At 40.6% G+C, this 26,645-nt stretch overlaps 2 long non-coding RNA genes across 2 annotated transcripts in view; one reads left to right on the top strand and one right to left on the bottom strand.

The window, feature by feature from the left end:
• Positions 1-26,645, bottom strand: part of LOC147757569 (uncharacterized) — a 157,956-nt gene that overhangs the window by 15,539 nt on the left and 115,772 nt on the right. Inside the window, exon 5 of the long non-coding RNA XR_015320372.1 lies at positions 3,971-5,428. This is a non-coding gene — a long non-coding RNA (uncharacterized LOC147757569). The remainder of the gene's footprint in view (positions 1-3,970; positions 5,429-26,645) is intronic.
• LOC147757572 (uncharacterized) lies at positions 10,948-25,038 on the top strand. Its single transcript, XR_015320389.1, has 3 exons — positions 10,948-11,327; positions 24,103-24,239; positions 24,663-25,038. It is a non-coding gene; the product is annotated as an uncharacterized LOC147757572 (long non-coding RNA).

Below are 26,645 nucleotides of genomic sequence, written 5' to 3'. Positions count from 1 at the left end.
AATTGCCTACGTCCCCTTGGCCATAGGAGCAAATGGTATCTAGGAAAACGCCAGAGCTAAATATAAGAAAAAGAAGCAAAAGAGTATGCCTCCTCAAATCAAAAACAACACTCCAGAAATTATTAGACGGCCATATACTGCTTGAAGATCTCAGTTGTTATTGATTATTGGTTAACAGAAAAAAGATCATCGACTGCTTGAGCAGAAATTGTCAATCGGTTGCTGCGTGCAAAAGCATCAGTGATTCAATAATTTACAAGAAGGGATACAGCCCTCATGGGACGTCCATTTCTCAGTCGCCATTGATTGCATTTGTTGTTGATTTTGTATAACGCCAATGAGCATTGGTGTTGCTATATGGAAAATGTTGGGTTAGGGTGAAAGTTTTAAGGGTAAATTTTCGTTTCTTCTTTCACTGGGCAAAAGCAAATTTCATGGCATCTTCCGTTAGACATACAAAACCTGCGCCAAGTTAACTGATTAAACTTGATAGGCTCTGTCATGTATCATGCCATAGAATACCCACGTGAGAGCGCAACGAGCATTGTCGATGCCGCTGTCCACCGCGTAGCCGACCGGATAATAGTGCCAGCAGCAATAGCAGCAGCAGACGAATAAGCACATTCTATACGTTTGCTCTCTTCTTCTCTGTTTTACTGTCTCCGTGTTTCGTAGAACTTTAGGATTTGGTGGTTTTTACCGCTGCCACTGCAGCCGCCATTGCCGCTGTTGCCGCCGTGATCTTGTATGTGGCCTCCATTTCAATGGAGCAACGTTGGCCAGAAGGCCTTAACGCTGTGGCAGCTCAGAAAGCCTACAAGGTTAGCTAAAAGCGCCCCCTGGTGATTACTCGGCTAAAGAACCACTTGTTGGAATGCGTCTAAGCGAGAAACATGGTAGGCTGGGAAAGTTCGAAAAGGAAGAGCCTCTATCAGAAAAGCAATCTACTGCTGGAGGGTACGCTGGTTTATGTGATGTGAGACTAGAGAGAGAGTACTAGAGAGAAGGGTAGGAACGCGGGAAAGTGTTTGTAGGGCAACCTCTACGGAGCTGTGGCCTAAGGCGTTGGCGAAAGGGACTTTTGGGCAATGCGAGACTTCTGGACTTGGGATTCGAGGGGTGATGGGGCAGCAGAAACCTCTCAAGGCTTTTTCCCTCCACTGTCTGCCTTATATCATTGAGAGGCTACTAAATCGACATCCAAGGAAATTCCAAGAACTGACTGGTTTGTCGACGTTTGCGACCCACAACACCACAACGGGGGGCTACAAACAGTAAAATGACCCGTCTGATCTGGCTAGGCCGATTAGTTTTTATAGCTTTCTTGACCGTCAGCTAATGGACTCAATCGGTCACACTTTCTCCACATATACTTCTGAATAGAAATAAGCACGAGAAAAGATTGAATGTAAAAAGCCACGAACACGATCTTAGCTTTTACCTTTTTTTGTTTCTCATTAGCTCGATGTCATCTGCCCCTGCCATGTAACAGTATCCCAGATATAGAAAATCACCATAAGGAAATTCTGACTACTATGAACATGTTCATGACTACAGCATGTTAAATTTCAGTATTACTAAGGGCAAACGTAGAGCAAGATGTTTTTCCAGTATCTCTATACGTAAGCATCTTGGCGAATATTCGCTCTGCGTAAATCCTACATTTTTTAATAACGTACTTTTGAATCCAAGTAGAAAAGGTCATTATTAAAAACGGCAGGTTATATAATAGATGGCGACTGGTTTTTATTTGAAGCAAAAAATAGAATTATTTCTGTAGAATACCAAAATTAGGTCGACATTCTATCACACTACAAAGTGGCACGAGCAGCACGGACCGGACCAGTAGAACTTTGATGCTGAATGTTTACTAATAACGCGAGTGTAATGCTACATTCGGCGTCATGGAGCTTAGAACTCCAGATATCCATAACCTCTATCATCGTTGTTGGCGAAATACGATAGCTTAGATATATGTGTGCGTATGATTTCCGGACTTGAATGTTCGGGGCGCGGGTATTTTCTGCCGCAAAGTGAACGAGGGTACTGGTGGCCCCACCTAGCGTTTACTAGATTTATCTACCATGACAGGTTTTGGCCTCTTGTTACCGAAAGCGTCCACCGAGGGCGCCACAAATACTTTCAAGCTGGCGGGCAGCATGAATATGTGCAATTATTGCATGAATACATTTTCGTGTAGATGAGGTTGATTTGAAGAAAGTACGACGTCGTTCATTCTGACCTTCACTAGTAGCACAATAACTACTACCATGTCTAGATGAAATTGTGAAGCGATGTACATGGAGAAATAAAAGTACTATAAGAGCAATGGCTGAATACGAATGAAGTGCATACAAGCCTTACGACAAAAATATATCAATTTTCTATTGTTCTCATTCACTTCATTTTTCGCACAGTCAACAATCGCTTGGTCGTACAGTCAACAAGTTGGTACCACAGTAGCCTCCAGTATTGACATTAGTGGATGCTGATGAACATAGTTAATTTTCATTTCGTTTGCTCCAAACAAGCAGTTTGACAATTGAAAACACGCAATTAAGTAAAATTTGTACTTAATTTATACTAAGTAGTTTAACGAAGTCAAACAACCATTCATACCGTCGAGGGCATAATAGAGGTTGGAATCATGCAAATTACATCAGTTTTTAATAAATCATCAATTTATAATGCCAGTATGACTAAAGCTAAAAATCGCCGCACTGGTTCGTGTTAAGCAAGTTTAACTTTTTGGAGACCCAATGTACGCAATCGAGACATACGTTACTCTATTACGTTTAAATGATATGTACAACAGATATGTAACAGTACGTTTTTTGCCTAGCTCAAAGGAAAGCTGAACTGAGTCCAGGAGGCAAGATAAGGCCAAAGGCCCCACCTGAATCTAGAGAAAGAAAACCGGCTCTCAAATTTTAAAAAAACAGTGATAGAAAACCTCCAATAAACTGTTAATCTTAACACAGTTCCGCCTAACTTTAGTAGCTAGCCTAAGATTGAAGAGTTGAAGACCATTGTTCCCAAGAACCTTCGTTTGCAAATCCACTCCGTAAAGCCGTATACGCGCACCGCACTCACATCCGAGCAGCGAGACAGCCAACCAGCCCCCCGATTCGCCGGTTTACAAATAGTTTACAGGTGCTATCGCAATGCACTACTGCTTCTATACAAATGAAGTCACTTCAGTCCTTTTACAAGGCCGCATAGCAGCAGTAGTCTTCGAAATGGCTCCATTGTGGAAGAAGTCCACAGTCTGGCTGCTCGACTCAGTTCTGACCTGGTATTGTTAGCCTTCAGGCCTCTAAACTCCCACTAGATTTATTCTGAATGTGCTAGATTCTTGTTGAGGGGGCCTGAATGAATTGAGCATTGTCAAGGTTGGAGAGGCTGAAATCGCTAGAATAAAGGTAATATAAATGTTTCCGCTCAAAAATAGTTACAACATAGTTAAAAGAGACTTGATTGTCAAATCGGAATCCGGTATCAAAGTTGTGTCTTGTATGTACGGAGCATGTGCGGAGCGCCCGGTTTTCGTTCGCTAGAGGCTAACCCGTGATCAAGCTTGTGACAACATGCTTGTCTGTTTATTTACTACGTCCCGGTTAAATTTTAGAGCACATGCGCTGTACTTTATAAGCGTTTCGAAGCCAACAGGCATCGCTTTAGCCCAAACCACGCCGTCCTCTATATCAGTCAGTATTGTAAATGGTTTTTTGTCATAACTCAAGGATCGGAGTGGGTTGATTGCATAATTTCATTTTTACCTGGGATGATAGATCCGTTACGTGCACTTTGACAGGCTGCAACAGAGCCACTAGATGTATCATTTAGTTTCATTGGACTCATCTCGGTGTTTAATCGAGTGAGCGCACATCACTTAAGAAACACTATGGATGGCCTCTGAGTCTCTTTATGTAGCTAAGTTAGCAAGTACAAATCGTGCTTATCCACTCACCAGTTCTGACGAGTTTGAAGGCAACTGAATTGTGCATGCGAACGGGCTCGTCATAGCTGTGTCCACTGAGATGACGCAGCAGCGTTGGCTGTTGTTCCATTGTTTTCTGTTTGTAACTTGATGCGGCGTAAGCTGTTATGAAGTTACTTCAACGAAAGCTAGCTCTAAATGATGTGAATGAATCTTTTTTGTCACATAAATTGCTTTGGTTCCTTTCGTTAGCGTAGCGCACCTCTAGTTTAGGTCTGTCGACTATCCTCCGCAGAGGTGGAAAAAGAGTGTACAGCTGATTACGATATAAATAAATAGGCGATCTTTCCTTTCAGTAGGAGCAGCGGTACTATTTCTGCTAGTAGGAATCGAGGCCGATTCCACCGACTTCTTGCTGGCTTCTTCGGTTGCGCCTGTTATGGTGGTACGACGCGATGAATTCCTGGCGTGAAATTCTCATCGACCTTTTCTACTAGTTGATTATTTGTGATATCGATTCCCTTCGCAGCAATGGCTCGCCCTACAAATCGGAAATGTAAATTCGAAGATGTTCGTAAGCGACACTCACCAACATTTAACACCGCACTCTTTCACGCTTCTTCTTTTGTGTGACTCACTCTATTTGGATATGTCTGTATCTACTGCTCCTGCCGGTATATGACAGCTGTAACTTAAAAGCAGAAGCCTTAACAGTAGTCTATGAAGTGTGTCTTATTCCGCTGCTCCCTCGCTAGCGAACGGGTCAGAAATATCGACGGACGATGATTGTTAGTCAGATTACTGTTGCATTACTTAATGACCATAGGCAACATAGCGCCTACTATCTAGGTACATACACAGTCGGCTCTCTTCACTGGTTGCCCATGCAGATAGGTATTATTATTATTCTTAGTGTAGCTAGCAGGAACAGTACCATTCCGCTCCGCAGGATTTTAACATAGCATTCGTGCACCATATCATTTCTTAGCCTCAAAAGCCTGAATTTTCGCTTCCTTCCCCTTTCGAGTGAGTAGCGGCCTCTAGTTTTCGCACCTGCAAAAGACGGAGCACTTCTAAGGGCGCTTTAGTGATTTCAGCTGTCGAGCTTTATATTGACCAACGTAGGCTACCTGCAGCAAGCAGCTCAAGGCTGAAAGTACCAGTGATGGGGATAGTCCTCCGCTGAACGTCTTTTTCGTGCTGTTACGTTGTCAGAATGACGATGAAGAGGTTACTGATTCGGTGAGCACCGCAGACTGACACGGCTTGTTTGCAGATTAAAAGACGTCTTCCGCTGTTTTTTTTTCTTTTATTTACGTTGTCTGCGGGTCGATGGACTTGTTTGTAGGCATTGGTGAAGAACACGTCACGAGGTTGCGAACGGCGAATTCAAACAATCTAATTTTACTTCGACTGACATATTGTTCTTGATAGCAATGTCGGAGAACGTTTCTACGACGTCAGCTATTGCAGCTTAGATAAAACTGCCTGCAATCAATAAAGAAGAAGAAAAGTCGAACGTGAACTTTCTAGCGTAATCGAACAATTATCTTAATAGAAAACTATTCAATTGAGATTGCATGCAAGCTCAGATATTATATATTTGTTGATCGTCATTATCTAATACTTGCTAAGTAACTAGTGTACATCCAGCTATAATTACGATGGAATCTTTTTTGAGGGAACTCTTCTGAATTTCAATCTTTCTGAATACCCTCTATAATTAGCTTTCAAATTATCCATTCACTGGAAAGCAAAAATTCGCGTTTCTTATGAGGTACTCTCTAATTACCTAAACATATTTTTATGCCAACAATTATTTAAAAAAAAAAAAGGCCTATATGCACACAGTAGAATCTTATAGTACTCTAATTTAGAGTAGAAGTATGGTACATCCTGCTTTACCTATGCGCTTCTATACTTTAATGTGCCTTTTCGTTGACGAGTCGAACAATTCATATCGCTTATACCAGTTAGTACACGGAAGAGGCCGCTCGCATCTGAGCGCTCGGTACCAGCTATACAGCTTTGCTTCATTCTCGCCTGACGAAATGTTTAACAGTGGTTGAGAAAAAGTTTCGGAGCAATAAATAGGAACAAACAGTCAATGGACTTCAGAGGATAACTAAAAACGAACAATACCTTTTAAAGCACTTTGTGAAAATTTCAATTCAACAGTATTAAAATCAATGCTACAGAAGATATCGTTCGACCAGCAAGAGCCCTGATTTGATTTGAAGGGAAAAATCTAATCTATCGCATGCATTCGATAAAATCGCATAATTGCCTCCTCACGAGAAAGTCAGAGGACGAAAGGTCCTTTAGGTGCCTTCAGTAGCACCTTAGGTAGGTGCCTTCATAATTAAGAAAAATTTTTCTTATTAACACATATTATACGGTATACCTGTGGGTCTTAGATACATAAGAGTTTCGTCTATGTGCGGACGGTCACCGATGTAGTGTATATAATTTGTACAGAAAATTTAACAAAAATAGCGTCAGTAACAAATGCTATATATATATATATATATATATATATATATATATATATATATATATATAAGGCTAAATGAAATTTTCATGGAAATTCTGTGCCATTTTCAGTTTTTTTTTCTTTAGGAGCTCCACGTCTTGCTTAATTTAAAGAAATTGTATCTTTGCTTACCGTCAAAGTTAATTGTCTAAAAATAAATGTCTGGCCGATGTTTGAGGCGAAAAATACGCGGATAAAATGCATCGAACCTTCTACCTCTTAAATCAGAAGTTATCCAACAAACTTTCTCCAAAGTGTGCTTATTTACTATATAGAAGGTGCTTAAACACTGAATGTATCTGTGTAAAGCAGTTCTTAAAAGAAGTGCCAGACGTATAACTCGAAACACTTATTTTTTAGATGTCCCGCATTCTGGAGCTTAAACTCACGACCCTTAACGGTTTCAGACAGAGGTTTGGCTGGCCTGATCACCGCATCGAGTAGATTATTATATAGTATTTAACTAACTCTTAACTTGCTATTCTAAGGATCCGATTAGAGTCCTTTGTGTGTGTGTGTGTGTTTGTGTGTGTCTGTGTAAAAAAGTGGTCAAGGGATCGACCTTCCGGAAAAACCAACGACTGAACACTGAATGGTAGAGAGGGATGGGTTGTAGCGTGTGCAACTCGATAGGAAGGCAAGTCCTTTGTATTTTTTCGATGCTTACGCCGACTTTTGCATAGGCAAGCAGCTGGCTAATTAGGATCAACAAAACATCTCTGTAAATAGACCGTACAGAGTACAACTCTCTGTTTCGGTACAGGGAGCTGTCGAGAAGCAGGCACGTGCAGTAGGCCAAACATAGGGAATAGTTTCCAACGGATTTTTTAGGTCGACTGCAAATTTCTGTACCTCTGTTTATCACTAGAAAAAAAAAGAACACTATGGAGAGCAGACACAATAAAGCAAGATCGATTTTGTTAGCATTAAACACGGTCAAGGATGTGTACGCTGGTTGTAGTTGGACGATGTTCAAGAAGAACAACAGAAGAACAGAACGAAAAGACATAACAATACTATAAATTTCGCTAACAGTCACACTAAGAAGCTTCTATAATTTCTGTGTGCCATTACGTTCAGCCGATTTGGATAATATCCAAGAATTGCGGCATGCGACTCGCGTAATGAAAATAGCTGATAACCCATTGTTTATGATGATATGTGTGTAATTAAAAATTTTGTGCTTAAAAGGACCACCGTTTGATTACGGAAAAATCTCACTATGGAAAACTATACAAGGAACTGCTTGGTGACCGGATCATCCCTTACCCGTTAGCTGTGTCTAGCTAGGAACAGTATAAATATGTCATGCGGGTAGGATTGGTAAATAGAGTTATTCATCAAATTATTTTTAATAACTGGATGAATCTATTCTAGGACAAGGAATAGATTCAAAGGAAAGGAAGGACAAGCGCATAGTATTGCTACTAGTACAGGGTTATGCTGTCAGATGGCCGCTATGAAGGCAACTGGCTTCGGGAATATCAAGAAACAACATTTGTGCTATGGGCAAATTGAGCTAGACTTTCATTATTTGTCAATCCGGAATCCCAGATACGTTGTGTTAATGTCAATCGTGCGGAGTCGACAAGCCTCTCGACTTCGGGGATTCCACGCTACCTTCAGATGATCGTAAATAAAATAATAGTAAAATGATAATAAAGCCACTTGACATTCATTGCTGTAAAAATAAGGACGTAGTTGATTCTATGAAGCATCTAGCTGCACGCAGACAGTATGCAGATAAAGTGGACAACTTTATAAAGGCTTTCGACGCTTTACCTAGGGAACGTGCAAAAATAAAACGTGGCGTATTCATTGAAACTGCACCATTGAATGCATTAAGGAGCTGCGTTCGTTTGCCAAATTTATCATTGGCCGTCTTTTCCATGATTTTTACAAAACAAAGTCCATATACAATGAAGTAAGATCGTTTTCAACGTAGCGTTGTGTTTAAAGATAATCCATATACTGGTATTTGTGCTCGATTTCTGCACGTATATTAGACAGGAGTTTTTTGTACATGTCTGTCTCCTCTGCACATATCGTGCATACCTTTTCTAATTTGAAAGCGTACGAAAGCATCTACAGACGGCTGAATAATCGTACCTAGTAATGAATACATTGACTTGTGCTACATAAATGCTAAGTCGAGCTTTTCTCATGATCCCGGGATTAACTCGTATCTGTCCTTTTACTACAAAGTTAGCCGTGCCTCCCTATAGCTCCGTTGCCATACACTGGATGGAACTTCCTTAACCTTCATGTTTGCCCCTCGTTTATTTTGAATTTATCATTAACAGTCTGGTTGTGACGTATATCATAGCATTACAGTACAAAGCACATATTTATCGACATTAAATTGCATCCATATAATTAGATAGGCGTCTTCTAAAAATACTTGTTTTACTATATGTTATGTCATATTCACATCTAGGAGCGAACCGCCTGACGTAGATTTGGCTGCATCAAATATATGTAGAGATTTCAAACTGTATTAGATAGGTCAGGAAGTAACTTTGTGTTTAGCTTAAAAGGCCTTTTAGGCAAAAGGAATCGCTTGAGCAATTAGGGAGAAATGTATAGGGTGGATCCGTTGACGGACTTACTTTTGGGATACCGGCATTTCGTCTTTCTAGACTGTACTGCATGGATCGAGTAGTTATGATTGTATAGAAAACTTCAGCTGTAATTTGACTTCAAAATAATTCATGTCCGGGATGATCGGAACTTCATTAAACAAGCGCCTTACGATGTCGCTTATTTTTCTACAGTCTTGATGCGGCCAATTTTTTTTTGCTTAGTTTGGCGAGCTTAATTGAAGTGCGCCCCGCATTTCGTCGTCATTTCACTAAACGAAGAATAAAACCTTTTCGAACCTTCCCATCTCAGTGGATCCTCTAAGATGTGGGCAGTGAGAGTCATCTGTGGTACACCTACTTACTTTTACGTTAACGTTTGTTGTGAGATAATTTTGTATTGTCGATATTTATTTGGCGTCACGATAACTTTTTCCCACAGTGCGAACGGTACTGTGTTGTACGTTCATGTTACAACTTAATTTTCGTCCTTTAATATGTCCTTCTTAGACGCCATGCACGAATCTCTACTCTCTTACTTAATTCCCCTTATTTTTTTTCACAGTGGAAATGTAGTAAGTAAGAGAGATATGCCGGATATGCGGTATTTAGAACGGTTTTGTTAGCAAGTAGCGTACTGCAGTTCAAATTGAGCAGCTGACTATAATGATTATGGAACCAAGTTTAGAATTAGCCAAAATCACGTTTCGGAGTTTTGAATTTGTCGGAACTTTATCAACTTTTGCCTCTATCAGAGAAATCTTTACGGATACTGTCAAACCACACTACTAGGCAGCCAACCAAGGCTATCTAAAATCCATGACTCAATAATATTCGTGCCATTGGCCATTTGTTGCTCAGTGTTGTCATTTAGAACGCCAACGAAATTACGATTCTTCCGGAATACCCGACAAGATCATCACAAGATTATTCGACCTTCGATCCTGTGCTTCAGAGATCTCTGGTTAGCTTATGAAGGCAACCAGAATTAGACGCAATTTTTTGTTGGATATTTTGTTTTGTTCTTGGATATATTCATGGTTGTAGGCTAGTCCATGGGTGCGTATGTCTTAATGCCGATGTCGTGCAGGACATCCGTAGTGAACTGAAACCAATCCACCCAGGTTGATTTATACCTAAAATCGTTCCCTTTATCTGAGCACAGAAATTACACTGATACCTTAGTAGTTTACACACTTTAGCTACTACATGAAGATAACTTCTAACTTTTGTTTGACAAAAAGGGTGCGAACGGGCGCTGATTATCTTGCTCCCATAGGACATACACTACATCTAGCTTTAGCCTGGTAACATATAACAGAGGTACAAGAGGTAACGCATTGTATACACGGCAATCGTGTTAACTTTTACAGTAAATACATAGATAACACCGTATATATTGCAAATGTAAGACTCTAATTTGAACAGATACTTTCTATTTTGTAAACATTTTGAAGTAAATCATTTGCGGCTTATCCATCAACGACAAATTGACAAGTCGATTCTTCTGACGGTGCCTTTTATTAAGTACACGATGAGAAGCTATTGAAAAATTGCTAAAATTGTCCTCTGAAATAAGTACGAGTAATAGTTTCATAATGATTATTATAAAAAGTGGCACAAAGCTGTTCGAACAAAAACTGGCGTCATTTTCATTTTTCCGTCTTTAAATATGAGAATTTCTTAGAATATGATCTATGATGGTTTCTCTTAAGCAAACTGTAGTTGATCGTAGCTATAGCGGATATCTGGGCGAATAGATCGGTTTAGATAAGATAGTATTAAGCATTCTTGCCAAAAAATGCCTCAACCTGAAGTAACGTCAGCAAGATTATCAGATTCATCATAACGACAATAATAGACATACTATGGGGAGATGGAAATGAGACCGAGCTCGCAATATATATATATATTGAAGAAAGAACTAGTCGTACATCTAATTTTAGGGTGCAGTAGGGTTTTTTCATCCGTAAGATGTCTATTTGTACCAGAGAAACTCTGAACCAAGCAAAGCACGTACCCCAACCCAAGCTTAACGCACTTCGCGTGACCAGCATGATCGATGACCAAAACAGCGTCATGTCATTATCTGCAGTGAAGAATTTGTTTACTGAGTTTCTCGGGCCCAATTGCTTTGAGGTCTGCAATTAAGGACTGACGTCCTCGGGGATCTATACAGTCCTGCGGAACAACTGCTTTAGAGGAACGTTTCCCTTTAAACACTAGTTTCCACCAAGCAACCCTCGTGTGTCGCAACGTCTTAGATCAAACAAAAGTAAGTATCTATATGTGATTATTAAGCTTGTAGGACTGCGTAAACCATCGTAACGTTTTTGAAAGCAATACGACCCAACTTTTCGTTTGCGTTGTGAGAAGGTACTAAGTTTTACGCGCAAAACTCGTCCCATGAAAAAACTACACAGAAATGACTTGAGATTGACAAATAACAGATGTCAGGGCGTTATATCGTCGCCCTTTATTATGTCACTAATGCATTTGGGCTAGTTACCTGAATTTTTATTATGATTTTGGTTCCGAATTTTCGCAGAACACCCTCACCGCTTCGTTATGTTTCCTTCAATGATTACCGGTGGGTCCGCGCTCAATAGATCGCCTATAGTTATTCGCAAATTAATTATAATATACTAATTAATAATTTGCTGGTGGCGACTATTTATAAAGAACCTCTGAAGGAGCTAATAACTTGATAATTGTTTATTGTTCAAGGTGCATTGCTTTACATGCATCTTGTATGGCCAGTTCATATGTTCAGCTGTCATTGGACTAGAATACAGATCTTTTCGATGACTGGTCAATGTCTATGTCCCTTGAAAGGTTTTATTTATATTTGTACCTCATGTAGACTACCATTTGTGTTCGAAAGTTCTCGGAAGCTGGTAAATTGGTTTTTGAGAGATTCACAAGGGAATCGCTTTGATAGAAAAATACGGATTCTGGGCGCACCTTACCTTGAGGCCACTCATGCTTCTCGAAGCGCTGGAATTCGCTAGGACTCGTTCGGAACAACAATATAATAGTCGGACATTCTGATGGCTCAGAAACATGACAGAGCAAGTCGTTTATGCTTTCACTGGATCTACATTTATACATTCAAAACAGTATCTATTCCTTATGTAGACTAGTTGACTAGCCTATATATATATATATATATATACTATAATGTCCTGGTACGTTTATCTTTCATAAACTGCAAATTTACCGATTCGTTGCCAGCCATCGATACATTTGGAATAATAGGCGACGTTGTGATCTGTATTACTTCTTTAGATATCTATCGCGTAGTTAAGATAGCTCGCTCTTCCCTTGCTAGGAAGATCAAATTCTGAAGAGGCGTTTGCTGCCGCTTCGCTTGTGACGGTATATCACGACCTCTATAAACCTAACAAACATCTATAAGCGCCATAATATGTTTCCGACCAGCCAGGTTGATTCCCGAACAATATCGATCTAACAGCGGCCGACGCACGAGTTTTAAGCGATACGTTAGGCGATCGACATTTGCATGTAAAATCTTTGCAATTATCACAATATGATTACGTTTTGCACGGAATGCATTTTACAGTATATACTATGGACTGTAATTACAGGCATAATGCAGATGTAACAAGGAGACTTGTAGAAGCTAGCTATCTATTTTGCAAAAATAGCCAACGGTCGTCATTTGCCGTCCTACCTAAAACTGGAAGCCACTCAGATACGAAATTTTTTAACCTAAGCGGAGCTTTAACATTTGCGTCGGCAGGCCTTCTTCAGCCCAGGGTCGTTCGTTATCGTTTATTCTGTCACACAAGCAGGCCTGTCTTAATTCACGTGTGAAGAGATGATGCGGCTATTTGTCCATATAAAGGCGATAGAGTGAAACGAACGATGACTACATTAAAACAACGAGTTAAATCAGAGCGTTAGGTAATTATATTTGTACGATTTATGCACAGATACATTTGGCCCGATTAGCTTCCACTGAATTTATCATGGCCTCTATTGCAAGTAAAACTAAAAAAAAATTCAAATTTTCTCTGATAATTACATAAAATAATTAGTCGTACGCTAAGCACAAAATAAGCACCTCTCTTTTTCATTGCGTCCTTTTAAGAAACAATGGCAACACTACTTTTGAATCACCTGTATGATAGATTCAACAGAACACGGTAAGTTCACATGTCCGTTACAGATTGCGCTAAGATCCATTAAGCATTTTTCTTAGTGACTTTCAGAATTTTGCTCAAACGGGCTAAGCTGGGAAAAGGTTCGGATAACAACATTTCTGTCTACTTCAGTCGGAGCCTCGATGGCCTAGACCACTGCACTTAGCTTTGGAATTGGGTTTGCATTTGGATTTCCTAGAGTAAACCTGAAGAGCTACATATATGTGGTACAGGATTGCTTAGCCCTTAAACCCAAGATGGAACTATAGCTCTCCAAGGATCATACTATGATAATATTTCTTAACCCCTATAGACCCTTCGCACAAATATGATTTCACATTACTCCGGATTCCTTTCTTTTCTTTTTCTTTTCCGCCATTTCAACCGGCCTTCGTCTCTTATGCTCTTCGACCGTTACCTGAGCAGCACGCTCACGGAATCTTTGCTTGATGGGTGTATGTAAATTTGATTTTATGGGACTATTCAGCAACATATGCGCTGCTTGCGCTAGGTGCAATAGCACTAAAGGACTATATTGAAGTAATGAGTACTCAACTATCTTCGGGATTGTGGCGGCCTCTGAAGCGGCACCGCTTCTACGCCAAGTATGTAGATAAAAAATGAATATGTGCTCTTTCTTTTTCATATCCGATCTATGCCATTCTGACCATAAAATTCTCGATCAGTCACTGTCAGCTGCCGCCGCTAGCGGAGTTTTTGGCCCATCTTTTTAGCACTTATGTCGAAAGAAATACGTGGTGTCTTGCTGTCAGCTCCCTCCATACGCGTTTGCCGCTCTCGAGTGTTTTAAGTTGACTGGAAATGAAATTCGCGTACTATCTAAAGGCGACGCGAAATGGGCAGCGAGCGCACTCCCTTGATTCTACGGGGCACTGGGCGGCCTCTGCTGAACCTTTGCAACTGGATTGAGCACCGCGAACGGCGACTGAAAGGCGCGGGCGAGTTTGAATCAGTGAAAGTTGAGATTGAATGTGCGGAACGGTGTGGCCTCAGGTCCGACTTTGGAATGAACAGACATCGAAAACGATAGACGACGACGACGACGACGACAGATGCTAGCCAGAAGAAGGGAGCACACATTCAATAGGGCTGAAGTGGTTTATCATATACTACGTCACTATCCGCAGCTTCTGGCATTAGCGCTATTCCATTGTCAAAAATCATAGGCCAAAAAGCCAATTTCAACACACGATAAAGTGAAAACCTGGATAGCTAGGAAACAACTGACAAAATGTGCAACGATAAAGTACGGTTTGAAAGTGGCGTCAAAATAGCCCGCATGACACCTATGATATAGTATCGCGTCTGGCCAGCGGCATGATGGTCTATAGGACGGGAAAGATTTGAGAGGGGCCGCAAATACATAATCTGACTTCAGGGTTGCGGTGTCGGGCCTAGTACAGAAGGAATCCATCGTGCAGATTGAACAAGTGGACATTCCAGCCTATTTGAAGCCTACCAGAAATTACGAATGACAAGACAACAGAGCGAACTCAAAGTCAAGATTATTAGCTGCAGCTGTTTGCGTATATACAAAGCCGGTGAAGTCGAAAAGGGACTACTTTGATCCTTTTGCTATTCTTATGCACTTCAGACGGCGGGCGCTGCTCGATTGCAATAGCTATTGCGAACGAGGGCAAACTGTTATAAGTATAAGAAGGCCTCCAAAAAATGACATTAATAATTGACTAAACCATAGAGAACGAAATTAATGACACATTTACAACTGCGAACTGAGACATCTGCCAGCATTAAGCATTGTACACCGTAAAGCAGCTGCTGCTGCTGCTGATAGAGAGATGCCTGAAGTAGAGAGTATACAATCGTTCTGTCGTCAACTCGATCCCATTGGCCGAAGTGCACAATGGGCAGATAACACGTTCCTTTGTTTACTATTTTCGTGCATATCTGACAGTTCGTAGCGTGCATTCTCATAGCACCTGTCGAAACCGGCAAAAAGCAACTGCTATAGACAGTATTCGTACTTTGCCTTACTTATATTTGTTCTTAGAAACTGCTCTTAGTCGCGGTAATCACACGAAATTACCAATCGTCCTATATAATGTGGTTCCGCAATAGACTAGAGGCTCCAACGTTCCTATAGCTGGCAATAGGATCGGACGGTAACGTGGCCATATGTAATATTGGACTATAGGGAACTGTGGCGAAAACAGAGGCTAAACCGTGCAGTGAATTTTCTTACTTGCTTTTCGGGAGCGTTTGACGTTCCGTGCTTGGTAGCTAACGACTAGCCGTCGAACGGCCCTATCTGCAACATTATACAATAAATACGTTACATAGATATGATCTGACGCGGCTGTGCCTCACGGACGCGTCTAGACGACTAGCGGATACACGGATGGCCGATAAGGACTAAACTCAGTGATGAGGACAACGACAAGGACATGCACGCGATATGCGCCTAATTTTATTTGACCAATTTCTAGAGCTGTGGGCAACGCTTGCTGCGCCCGTACCTAACTCATCTTTCTTTTTATTCCTCTTCCCTAGATCACTGGAAATGGACATAAAATGTTGTTTGCGGCATGGTCATAGCTTCAACATTGAGAGATAGCGGCAGCTATAAATTAGTCGTAAGTAAGGCTGGCCGGGCAATGGTATCAAAAAAAGCTTGGTATCAACAAGACTATCGGGGAAGACTTCGCTGTCGTAATGCATCACCACAAACATTGGAACGACCGTTTCAACATCCCGCCAATGGCTTTAGTTGTATGCCGCATTTACCGCGGTCGTTTATAAACACGTATACGTACGCCGAATCGTAGACAGGTATGACTGTGCGACAACAAAAGGTTTAACAAACAACATGGAAACATCCGTGTGACTATCGTAGCGTTTCCACGATAATCTACATTCCTCATACTTTTGCCTCTCGCTTTTGATTTGTTGTTGTTATTTTTGACAATGCTCCTCTGATCTAACGAACCAAGCCATGAGACAGTTCAATTACTACCAATAGCGGCAGATACAATAGCATAAAATAACAAGATGAACGACTGTAATACATTTCTAAATACGAGCTATAAGTCGCGTATTTTCAGATTCAATCGTGTTACCTCTATAGAGCGTATTTGTCTGAGGAGTGCTGCTGCTACACGGCCATCATGACAAATGGCAAGAGCAATTCTTGTAAGGCAAACAAATAGGTTGAACAATTCCCCTTTATTGGCCTGTGTGTCACGCAATAGTAGTAGTATCAAAGTGTGCCTATGCACGTAAGCAACCATTAGGGGGATCACAAGAACACGCAACCAACACCGCTAGTACGAGGTCAAGAAACGATGTTTTAATTGTGCACTGAATTTTACGCACTGCTATCAAAAAGTGTTCCTGTGATACTCGCGTTCGGCACGTAGATTTCGATATCGCTTGGGTGAACTTTATTCGAGACACGCCCCCCTCACTTTTAACGATAGAAACCGTGACCTCGATGTATGCTATTGGTAGCGCTGTTACTGTTGGCAATAATATGTGGCGCAACGTTGCACTAGAAGTAAATAGCGAACGTGCATCGGCTTACCAGGGGACGGGCTACGAGTGAACTTGCAAAGTCAGCCTGTTTCCCCTATTGAACTTGCTGGATATATGCACCGGAGAGCCCATGTACGTGTGAAACGTGCGAATCGAACAAACATGCCCAATGAGCACAGTAGGTTTCTTTTCCTAATTTTCTGATGGCTTTTTCTTGGCCACTGCAGAATCTGTCAGAAAATTTCCTCTCTAATCTCAAATAAATCCTCTTCTTTTCCTTTTTACTCCCGCCTTTTGGGGGCGAGCACTACCATATAAGGCGGTTAGATCATCAGATTCTGAGTTCGGTAAAAATTGAAATATAAACTATAGAAGAGTAGGTAGTGAATACAGCAGCTTGTTCACTAGAACCCAAAATATTGCTATGAATTAAAAGGCTGCCTATTCATAATTCATCTAACGTCCAAAGCACGTTATAAGGAAAGCTTTTTACTCTCGTTTAAACCAGTCTTGTAATAAAAGACAAGAAAAGACCGACAATAGGAAAAAAAAAAAAAAAAAAAAAGAATCGAATGTCGCCCTCCAGGAGATGCGACGTCAATTTGTCAGTCTCTTTCGGTTAAACCTGAAACGTTACGGGAGGACTTTGCATCTCGAACTGTACGAGACAAAACACAGCAAGAGCCTTTGCTTTGCGCTATCCGCTTCTGTCAGAGTTTGCAGAGTAAGGAAGGGGATGTTTTTTCATCAGGCCCTTTAATCTCGACGTTTACACGCCTTTTGTCTAACTTACTTATCGTGTTTGAGGGCGACACGTCCAGATGAAATTTCACCAACGTGCGAATGTATATAAATTAGGTAAAGATATATAAGCCTAATGCCATCGAGGATTAGGTATAGTTATTCCAAATATCAGTTCGTTTGCTTTATCCGAGGCTGGCATATCAATAGACTGAACCGGCATGCAAGGTGTGTGACAGGTGTGCAATAATTTAGAAAAAAAAATTGTTCTGCGCACGTATTCTTTGGCGAGAAGAATTCTAGAAGTATTTAGGTTTTTCTTTTTTGATATTCACTAACTGAACTCCTTTAAAGACCCGTTCAGCTGTGCACTTTCCCATTTAGCGGAACTTCTACGATGCATCCCTTTCCAGTGGCGTACAGTGTACCATGGCGGGCAAGAGAATATTTTTATATACTTAATGCTTCGGTAGCTAAAATATTTATCCTGTCAGATGGACTAAACTGGGGAATAGTATCGACGCCTGCGATAGCTGTTCTCGCATCGTCATTTTCATCATCGGCTGCGGCCGGTAGACATCTTGAAGCCACCACGCCACCTTCTCACCGCGCACATCGCTTGACAGTTGGCAAGGCGGGGCAAACAAAGCTTGCATGGAATTCCTAGCAAATCTTGTCGAGCCATTTGCCTTCTGGTCTAGATTTTTCTTATCGAGAAAAAAGTCAGAGGGCAAAGAAGGATATCAAAGCTTTACTATATAAAATAGGTCGACCTTCACTACCCCCTACCACAGCCACTGCTACCACCATTGGTAAATACCAATGCCGAAACATACACAAAGACAGAAACGTAACATAAAATGCCACGTCTTCGAAGGAAATAAACAGATTGCTATACGCCTGAGTGCATAAGTGCACGTTTTGCACGAGCAAAGGAAGGAGAAAACGTATCAGAACTCTGATGTGATATTGTAATTATTACATATAAAGCAATTTTCTTCCCAAAGCTAATTTTGCCATAGAAAAAAAAATATTAGCCACCATACTGATATTGTTATTATTATTGTAAGGCAGACAATCGTATAATATTAGATCTCAGTTACTATATACTTGCTAGATGTTCGTTACATCCTTCTGTAAACAGAAATCCAAGTCCGCCCTAGGCTAATCAAAAATTTACAATAAATAGGTGCATATCTGCATAGTTCCAGGTGCAGCTATTGAAAGTATCCATAATAGAATATATATCAGTTCTATACGGTATCAACTTTTTACAGTAATCCGTACGGCGTGGGACGTCCCTTCATCATACATATAGAGACTTGGTTAATTTTGTCGTTATTCGTACCTCCAAGCTGATTATGCTGATTACGCTGGGCACGAGAATAATGGAAGTTCTACTCACAGACAAGAAGGGCAAACTAACAAACGGCCGATTCTGTTCAGGCTCCATACGGCGACTATATAGAGCACTGTGTGTCGTCAACGCACTGTGCGCATACGCAGAAGGACAAAACGTATCTCAATCAATGCTTGAGTTGCTAGACACGTCAAAACGTACCCAGTTACTCTGTCAATAAGTCGATTACGGAAAGTGGATTACTTCAGGCTATTCAGGGTGATACAAAATTATGGTTGTACAACTCACAATAATAATTAGAAGTTCCGGACAAACTTGATGCTTTGCCTCGCTGTCGGATGGTGACTCTCTCTGCGCTCAGCAGACATCTGGGTACGCCACCGTCGGTCGACATAAGCGAACTAAGTTGACTTTCAATCTGATGGCTAACAAACATTGTGATTGATCGAGTCAGCAGCTTATGTATTGACTTCGTACCTAGAACCTTTCTAAGACCTCATAAACCTTATATTAGATATATAATAAAGAGTGATTCTGAGTTACGTTATTTAAATGTTCTCTAATTTTTCCTCATTTCCGATAAGCAGGTTTCTTTTTGCATATTCATAAAATATTCAATATTTTTACATATTCAAAAATGCGCTGAGTTCTCCAAAGGTTGAGAAAAACAATAATCGGAAGGAGTCCGATTGGTGGGTTAAGCTAAGCATTCCATTTTAACTCGTACAATGTTCGGTAGATCACTAAAGCTGTGTGAGACTTGCCGTTGTCTAGATAGAACGTGACTCCCTTGTTACTGCACGTAGCCCTGTGCATTTCACAAATGTTTTGCTCTAAATCGTTGAACCCTCCGCGGTGCTCGGCTGAGGTAACTCTTTGCTTGTTTGGGAGAAGCTCACAAAAGAGCATTCTTCTGCAATCTTACCCAATGCACAGTTCTACCTTCTTTAGATAGGATCCAATTTTAGCTCTCGTTCGAATGGTGGTATTACTAAGCTTTGAATATGATCTGTCCTGAGTGTTACCTACTTTTCATCGCCCGCCACTATTTTTACATGAAAAGCGTCCAATATGAGAAGCTAATTGGGCGTAGTTTTGGGTTAATAATTGGTCAGCTCATGAGGAAGCCAGATGTCTTTCATTTTTGAGATTGACAAAGGCTGACACACCCTTTGCTGCCAGAGGTCTCTAAAAGGCAGATGTGGATATTCCTCTGTTTTCTGCAATCTAGCGAAGGGTCATACAAAAGTGCTCATGAGATTTTCATAGACAAAGGGTCGATCTGCAGACGACTTTTCTTGATGTTGGTCACCACTTCAAAAACGGACGAGCCACTTCTTGTTCATGTAACTGGCTGCAGTATTGGGCCTATGTGCCCCACAGCGAGTTTGAATTACACTCAACCTTTTCCAAAAACAACAACCTGAAACTATGCCTGAAATATACCTTTGTCACTCCTAAATCGAACAGAACTGTGAAATCGTTTCGCAGGTGGCGCCAAACAAGAGGGCTCCACAACGACGTGTTAATGTCTTTCGCCTGTTTTCCTTATAGTATCAGGCTGAAAATTGAACCCACGTACAAGTTTCAAGCGTCTTCCTTGACGACTCCATTGCTTTGGATTGGAATCAATATTGACAATAAGTGTGCCTGCAAGAGGGAGCCTTCGGAAAGCGTCACATAACATACGATGAATGAGAACAGGTATATCTAAATATACTTCAATCCGACTAAACATTTTTTTATAAATGATCGCGGCAAAGGACGGCGACAGCCCATGCGACAACCACGTTCATATTTACTTCGAGGCCTGTTTTGGGTACGTGGGTGGCTAAAGCTCTTTCTACAGTTATTCGTTGAGTATCATCGGTGAAATCTTCTTTAACGCTGCATAGCGGATTCTTCTTCCTTTAAGACGTTGTCTGTGCGAAAATTTCCTTTTTGCATTAAAGGTGTTAAACAATTTCATAACGTTTCCTTTGTTCTGAAGCACAACGAAATCTTGACAAGATGATTGCTCCGACAATCCTGGTATTTAACTAACCCAATTAGGTGTCATTATGGGTCTAACATTTCTTCATGAACAAATTAACTTTTATCATAAGCTCTAAATGTCTTATAAATCAGTATGGCACTGTGACTATAAATTACGCATTGATTTCGGCTTTCTGGTTATCGTCGTTATTGCCGTTATCATCCCGCATACTTCATCTGACGTTCACCTCTAGCGACAAAATATAATGGTTGAAGTTCGATTGATCTAATCGAAATTTGCCCTCCTCATCATATTCGTTTATTGTTTCCTGGACAGTGGCGGTACGGCGAATCCTATGGGCATACGTAATCAACGTAAATGACCAACCACCCAATGCGCAGAAAGCTGACAGTGTTGTCTCATTTATTCTATAGATGTGCGTTTCCGTTAGGAACGGCTTGGAAGAATAGTTTCGAAAGTATTCCGCTTAGACTCACGTCCGATAAGACCACTGGAGCGTAGCCATGAAGATGCGACAGCAGACCAGGACAACTTGTATGCAAAGACAGCAGGAAAGCAAGCGCCACTACTTCCAGCTTCCTCCGTCCACTTCAGTCTAGCGACTCACACTCATGGACCTATGGATCGTAGGGAGAAAAAAAGATCCACAAGCGGTGAATTAAATATGATAAAGCATTAACACAGAGGTAGAACAATAGCAACGGAAAAACGGGGTGAACATATTGATATGGCTAAAAATGGACGCAGAATTATGGGAACTATGGAAGCTGGGTTAATACGTCGAGTCTAGTTGCGTCGTTGATCCGTTGTGCGGTTGAGCAAACGTCTGTCGACCCATTCTTTTTTATCTTGCTCGCCATTCTGTTGGATTCGGTTACAGATATTCAGAAATTAGAGCGTAGGTCGACACCAAAAAGTAGGGATTGAAAAAGGTCCACTATCGCAGTGATCAGAGAGGAATATTTAACTGTGACATTCGAGTGTAATATAATTGCGCACTATATTATCCCTTTCAGCATCAAAGTTAACTGCGTCATTTTTTTTCCAAAGAAGAACTTATACTATATGGCAAAGAACACAAATGCAGACATTTTGAATACAAACAGGTTAAATTGATCTCAAAGCAGGTTTTCCTGACAAGAAACTTAATAGTGGAATAATGATTGCTCTAAATTGAAGCTCTAAATTACCTTAACTAACTGGCATTATATACAGCGTTTTAGTCGCGTGTCGCTAATCAACGTTTGAAATATACTTTAAAAGTAATCTTAAAACGTCAGTACTGAAACTTGTTTCAACAGCAGGTGGAACCACCGTTTCCTGGTATCAGAGCTCTGCTAAGTGTAGACTACGATCAACCTTTAGGAGGCATCGTTCTCGACGTTTTTATAGAACAGGTCAGAATTAAATGATCACAACAAGTTAGCAATGTACTTCCCATAGGGTGTTTCAAAGCTGGGATGAGTTTTACGCGCTTCCGTTATTTGTAGAGAAATCAATTACGTATAAATCTATTCTTGGTATCCTGAACGGGAGTCATCGCAGTTGAAGTGCCTCTTGGCTAACTGCTTAAGAAAATTTCTGTTCCTTCGAGGGAGAGATGCGTGCGCATACTGATAGATACCAATATGATTACTTCGACCTTTATTTAAAAATTTCCTGCAAAATACACTATTAACGTATTAGAATCAATGTCGTCCCGAGAAGCTAGAGCTCCCGGTTAGTCTCCTAGCTAAAAAATAAATAGCTATGGAAAAGTTACCTGATATTCTCAGCGAACTTTAAATTTTACTCCTATTCTAACATATATTTTACTTTGCTTCTTCATTGTAATGAAGATCCATGAATGCTGTAAAATAAGGATTAAAGTATGCACGTGTTACAAAAGGCTGGGCACAGATAAGCACTGTCAACTTTAATTATAGCACATAAACCCACTTGACATATATATGTGTTTGCTCGTCGCAGGGCTAGACCATTCTTAGCTCACTGTCAGTATCGCTTTACAAATATCACCAAGTACTGCCATGGTATAGCTCTGATGCCTGTCCTAGCTGATGAGGTACGGTATAGGGAGACCTTAGTTAAGCTTATACCTCAAGACAGTGTTACATCTCAATGATAGGATCGCGGCGGCCTGATGCTTTCGTTTTGTTTCACTTTTTCTGCCCCGTATCTATATATTTACTCAGTAGGCTTCTTCTTTTCCATCATTTTCGTCGATTCACACCGAGACGGCACCAACTAGTGTCATATTATTGCAGTTTCTATCTGACCCTTCATAGATTACTTTACGTCGACTCTTTGTGGCTCCCTCAGGAGTTTTACTGCTACCGCGTCATTCATCTATCCGTCAATAAACGGAGCGATCAGCTTTTGTCCAGACTGCGGGAAAGGGGGAAGTATCGGGTGTTTTTTTGTGTCTTACTGCTGTCTGGATTTCGCCGATACGATCCGCCGTTTGTCTCTCCGATAAACAAGTCTCTGCCCTATCGGTCGCAGTTTTTCATTGAACAAGCAGCAGGAAAAGCCTTAACCCCAGTTTCGCTGGAACGTAATCCAACTTAAGTGCTGGCATCTGGCTGATCAATATGGTACGCCATCCTGATCTTGTTCGGGATCGTGTGACGCAATAAACTGACAGTCTGATATTGAGAGCGTTGTTTTTTTCCTTTGTCCGTTTCCAGTTTCGTTTAGCTTCATTTACCCTTAGCTGATTCACAGATTTGCTATTCGCGCATTGTTGAGTAATAAACTAATGATCAGGAGCCGCCTCGTAGTATCGTCCTATTGCAATAAAACTATCTAATATGCTGACCGGTTTAACCGGAGCAGTCCGACGCCTGATCTTCTCATAAGTTCTAAGTATAGTACCCAACAGTAGTTACAACTCAATAGTTGTAAAGTACCTCAAGCAAAAAGGAGAGGATGGATACACACTATGGATCGTTTTGAACGGATTTTAACCGGTAATGATTCTCATAAGGGTCCTAATCTCTACTGTACCATTGCTGCTTTTGGAGCCCACGAAACTTTGGATCCATACCGGTCACGTACATCTTCGAACTTCATTCTTCACCGCTGACTGATGCTTCGTCTTGTTTATGCCGACATGTAATGCTAGTAATTTACCAAGCCTTTATTCATTTACCTGCTGTATCAGCAGTACTACTAAAATGGAATCGAAGTAAAGTAATCTTCGTAAAAGTAAACAAAATAAAATAGTAAAAAAATCTAATAATATTTTATTGTACAACGATAAAATGGTCTGCAGGTATCCAGGCTCAAAAATTGATGAACTAGAGGACCAGTCCAGCACTAAGAAGCCTTTGCGGCAACGAGATGCTTGCGCTGAAATAACTACAAGCTAAAGCCAGGATCAGCTAGACAAAGGTGCATTGGGTGCTACAGGTTAGATGACGGCTTTTGCTTGCTCAAGTCAATGGCTCTTGAAGTAAATCACTGTGGCTTAATTACAAACAGTCATACAATGAATCTCATTTTCGTTTTGTCATAACTAGGTTTTCTACCTGATATAACTAATTAACAGCGTCCGAGCTAAAATCAATGGAAACGCAGCTAAAAATCGCAGCAAGTCTATTAATTGATCTGAATAAATTAAATCTGACCAAATAAAGGTTTTCAAATTGTTTTTATCTCACACGCGACTGTTTTGGACCCAGTTAACGATTTCGAATACGTCTGAATTGAAATAGATTATTTTTGTTGATTTATATCGTAGCTTGAAAGTATTGCTGCCGTTTACCACGCTGCCTTCGGGGCTATAAAAATCTATGGGTCAACCAATAATGCTTGATCTGACGAACCCCACAGCTTTCCCAGGAGACGGAATTGCGGAAGCGGGGTTTCTCCAAGAAGGACACCGCGATTTTAGAAACAAGAACGCAATTGGTGATCCGCAATCAGAGGGCCTTTCGGGCAGCAGTTCTCTTAAATTCAGGAAGTCTGACTGGTTCTACATCAAACTGAAGCGAAAGAAGACGGGTTTCGATGAAGATGTTCATTAAGTTAGCATCGTGTTAATAGACGTACACTATGCATTTCTAAACAGAAATTATTTACCACGCTAGCGCAGGCTTAGGGATAACAATACAACTGATGAACAAATATCGAAGAGCACACAGGGCGTATATTTTTTTCGTAACCTAGGTAGTCTAATACAATTTACGCCGAATGGAAAATAAAAAGTACGTTTGCACCTATCGAATAGGACCAATTCGTAATTTTTTTTTTTTTCGAAACAATATACAAAAAAAATCTATGTAAGAAATTGTACAACTACAGTGAGGCATATGAATTTATTTCATATGGTGTGAATTTCGCGAAGGTTTCGGGTCTCCAATGAGCTGAAGTTCGTTTTTATCTAAAGGCCTATGTCTCTTAGAAGTGTTCTAACGATGGCCACTAGCTTTTCACAGTTAGAGATTTGCCTGTCAAAAGCAATTTCACGTAAAGGTCGTTCTGTTTATTCGTCTTAAGCCTGCAGTAAATTTTTAACGATCATCATTATTTCACAGTTCACATTGGTACAACTCAAATATGAATAGCCCAGTAGTTGGTTTGCTGTACATAGTGGAATTATCTTTTTGTCAAGGATGCTTGATTTGTTTGTTGTTTGGTAATTAAACCTATGCCAAACGTGATATTTTACCACCTTAAGAAAAACCTAAGACTTAGCGGTGAAGAAACGCGCTCATCGCTTACCTCTGGCAATTTCCATCATTCCCTAGTAAATTTCTCACATCGATCCAAAACAGGCCTATTTAGCAGACTACGCAGGTTAACTCATCATATGAGAATAGATCTTCTGGACACGTGTAAATTCATATGTATCTTAATGCGTTTACAATATAATTTTAAGTATACATAAGAATAATATGTTAGTGTATATTTATAATATAATAGGAATTTAATTTGCAGTGCATTTATAATATAATCACCCATAATCTTGGACGTAAGTTTTTTTCCTATGCTAGCTAATATTCAGAGCAAGATAATATGAGAAAGTCATTTGTTTACGCTGTCTTCATGGCGCTCCATAGACGATTTCGTTCGAAGGGAACCCGACCAAATAAAATCACTTATATATTTAATAGATGCGGCTTTTGATGAGCCTCATATCAACGAAATTCGGCTGCTGTTACAAATCATACCTTCCAGGTAGTTACGATGTTTGATCCCAGGGCAGGTGGCAGTGTTTTCAAGGCAAAAACGACTGCATTAGAGAAATTCGGGACATCCCCCCCCCCCCCCCAAAACGCTGCTTTCAAATAGTGGGAGGGAAAAAATGAATGTACAAGACCGCTCTTCAACTTCGGCCAGCGTTAGCCGTTACAGGATAATATTTTCCCTACTGCTATGATAGCGGTGAGAAAATATGCTTATGGACTTTATAACAGCAGGTAAACTACAATTGCAGACATTCATCGTAGAGAAACTAGCAGCGGATGAAAACGATGAAGAGAGATTTCCGTCTATTTCCATCGAGTGTTTTATCTTAATAGTGAAGTTTGATCAAATCGAGCCTATTAGGCTTTTAAGATTATATGATTAGTCATCGCAAGGCCATTAGTTTGCTACGGGTGTCAAACACGCGGGAACGCATCCATCGATGATGATGAACCAGTTCGCAGTAATTCTGCGCCTATTGACGTAACTTGTTAATAATAGCGTCCTTAAGAAAGCTCAACATTCACAAGTTTCGACGGAAGTCAGTGCATTTGAAGATATTGTTGACATCAGAAAACTAAAGCAATTTCCCTGACTCGTTGTTTCTACATTCTGGGGATACCGCTC

The sequence above is a fragment of the Varroa destructor genome, unplaced genomic scaffold (assembly GCF_002443255.2).
Source record: "Varroa destructor unplaced genomic scaffold, Vdes_3.0 BEIS01000002.1, whole genome shotgun sequence".
NCBI classification, from domain to species: domain Eukaryota; kingdom Metazoa; phylum Arthropoda; class Arachnida; order Mesostigmata; family Varroidae; genus Varroa; species Varroa destructor.
This window is presented reverse-complemented; position numbering and strand designations above follow the sequence as displayed.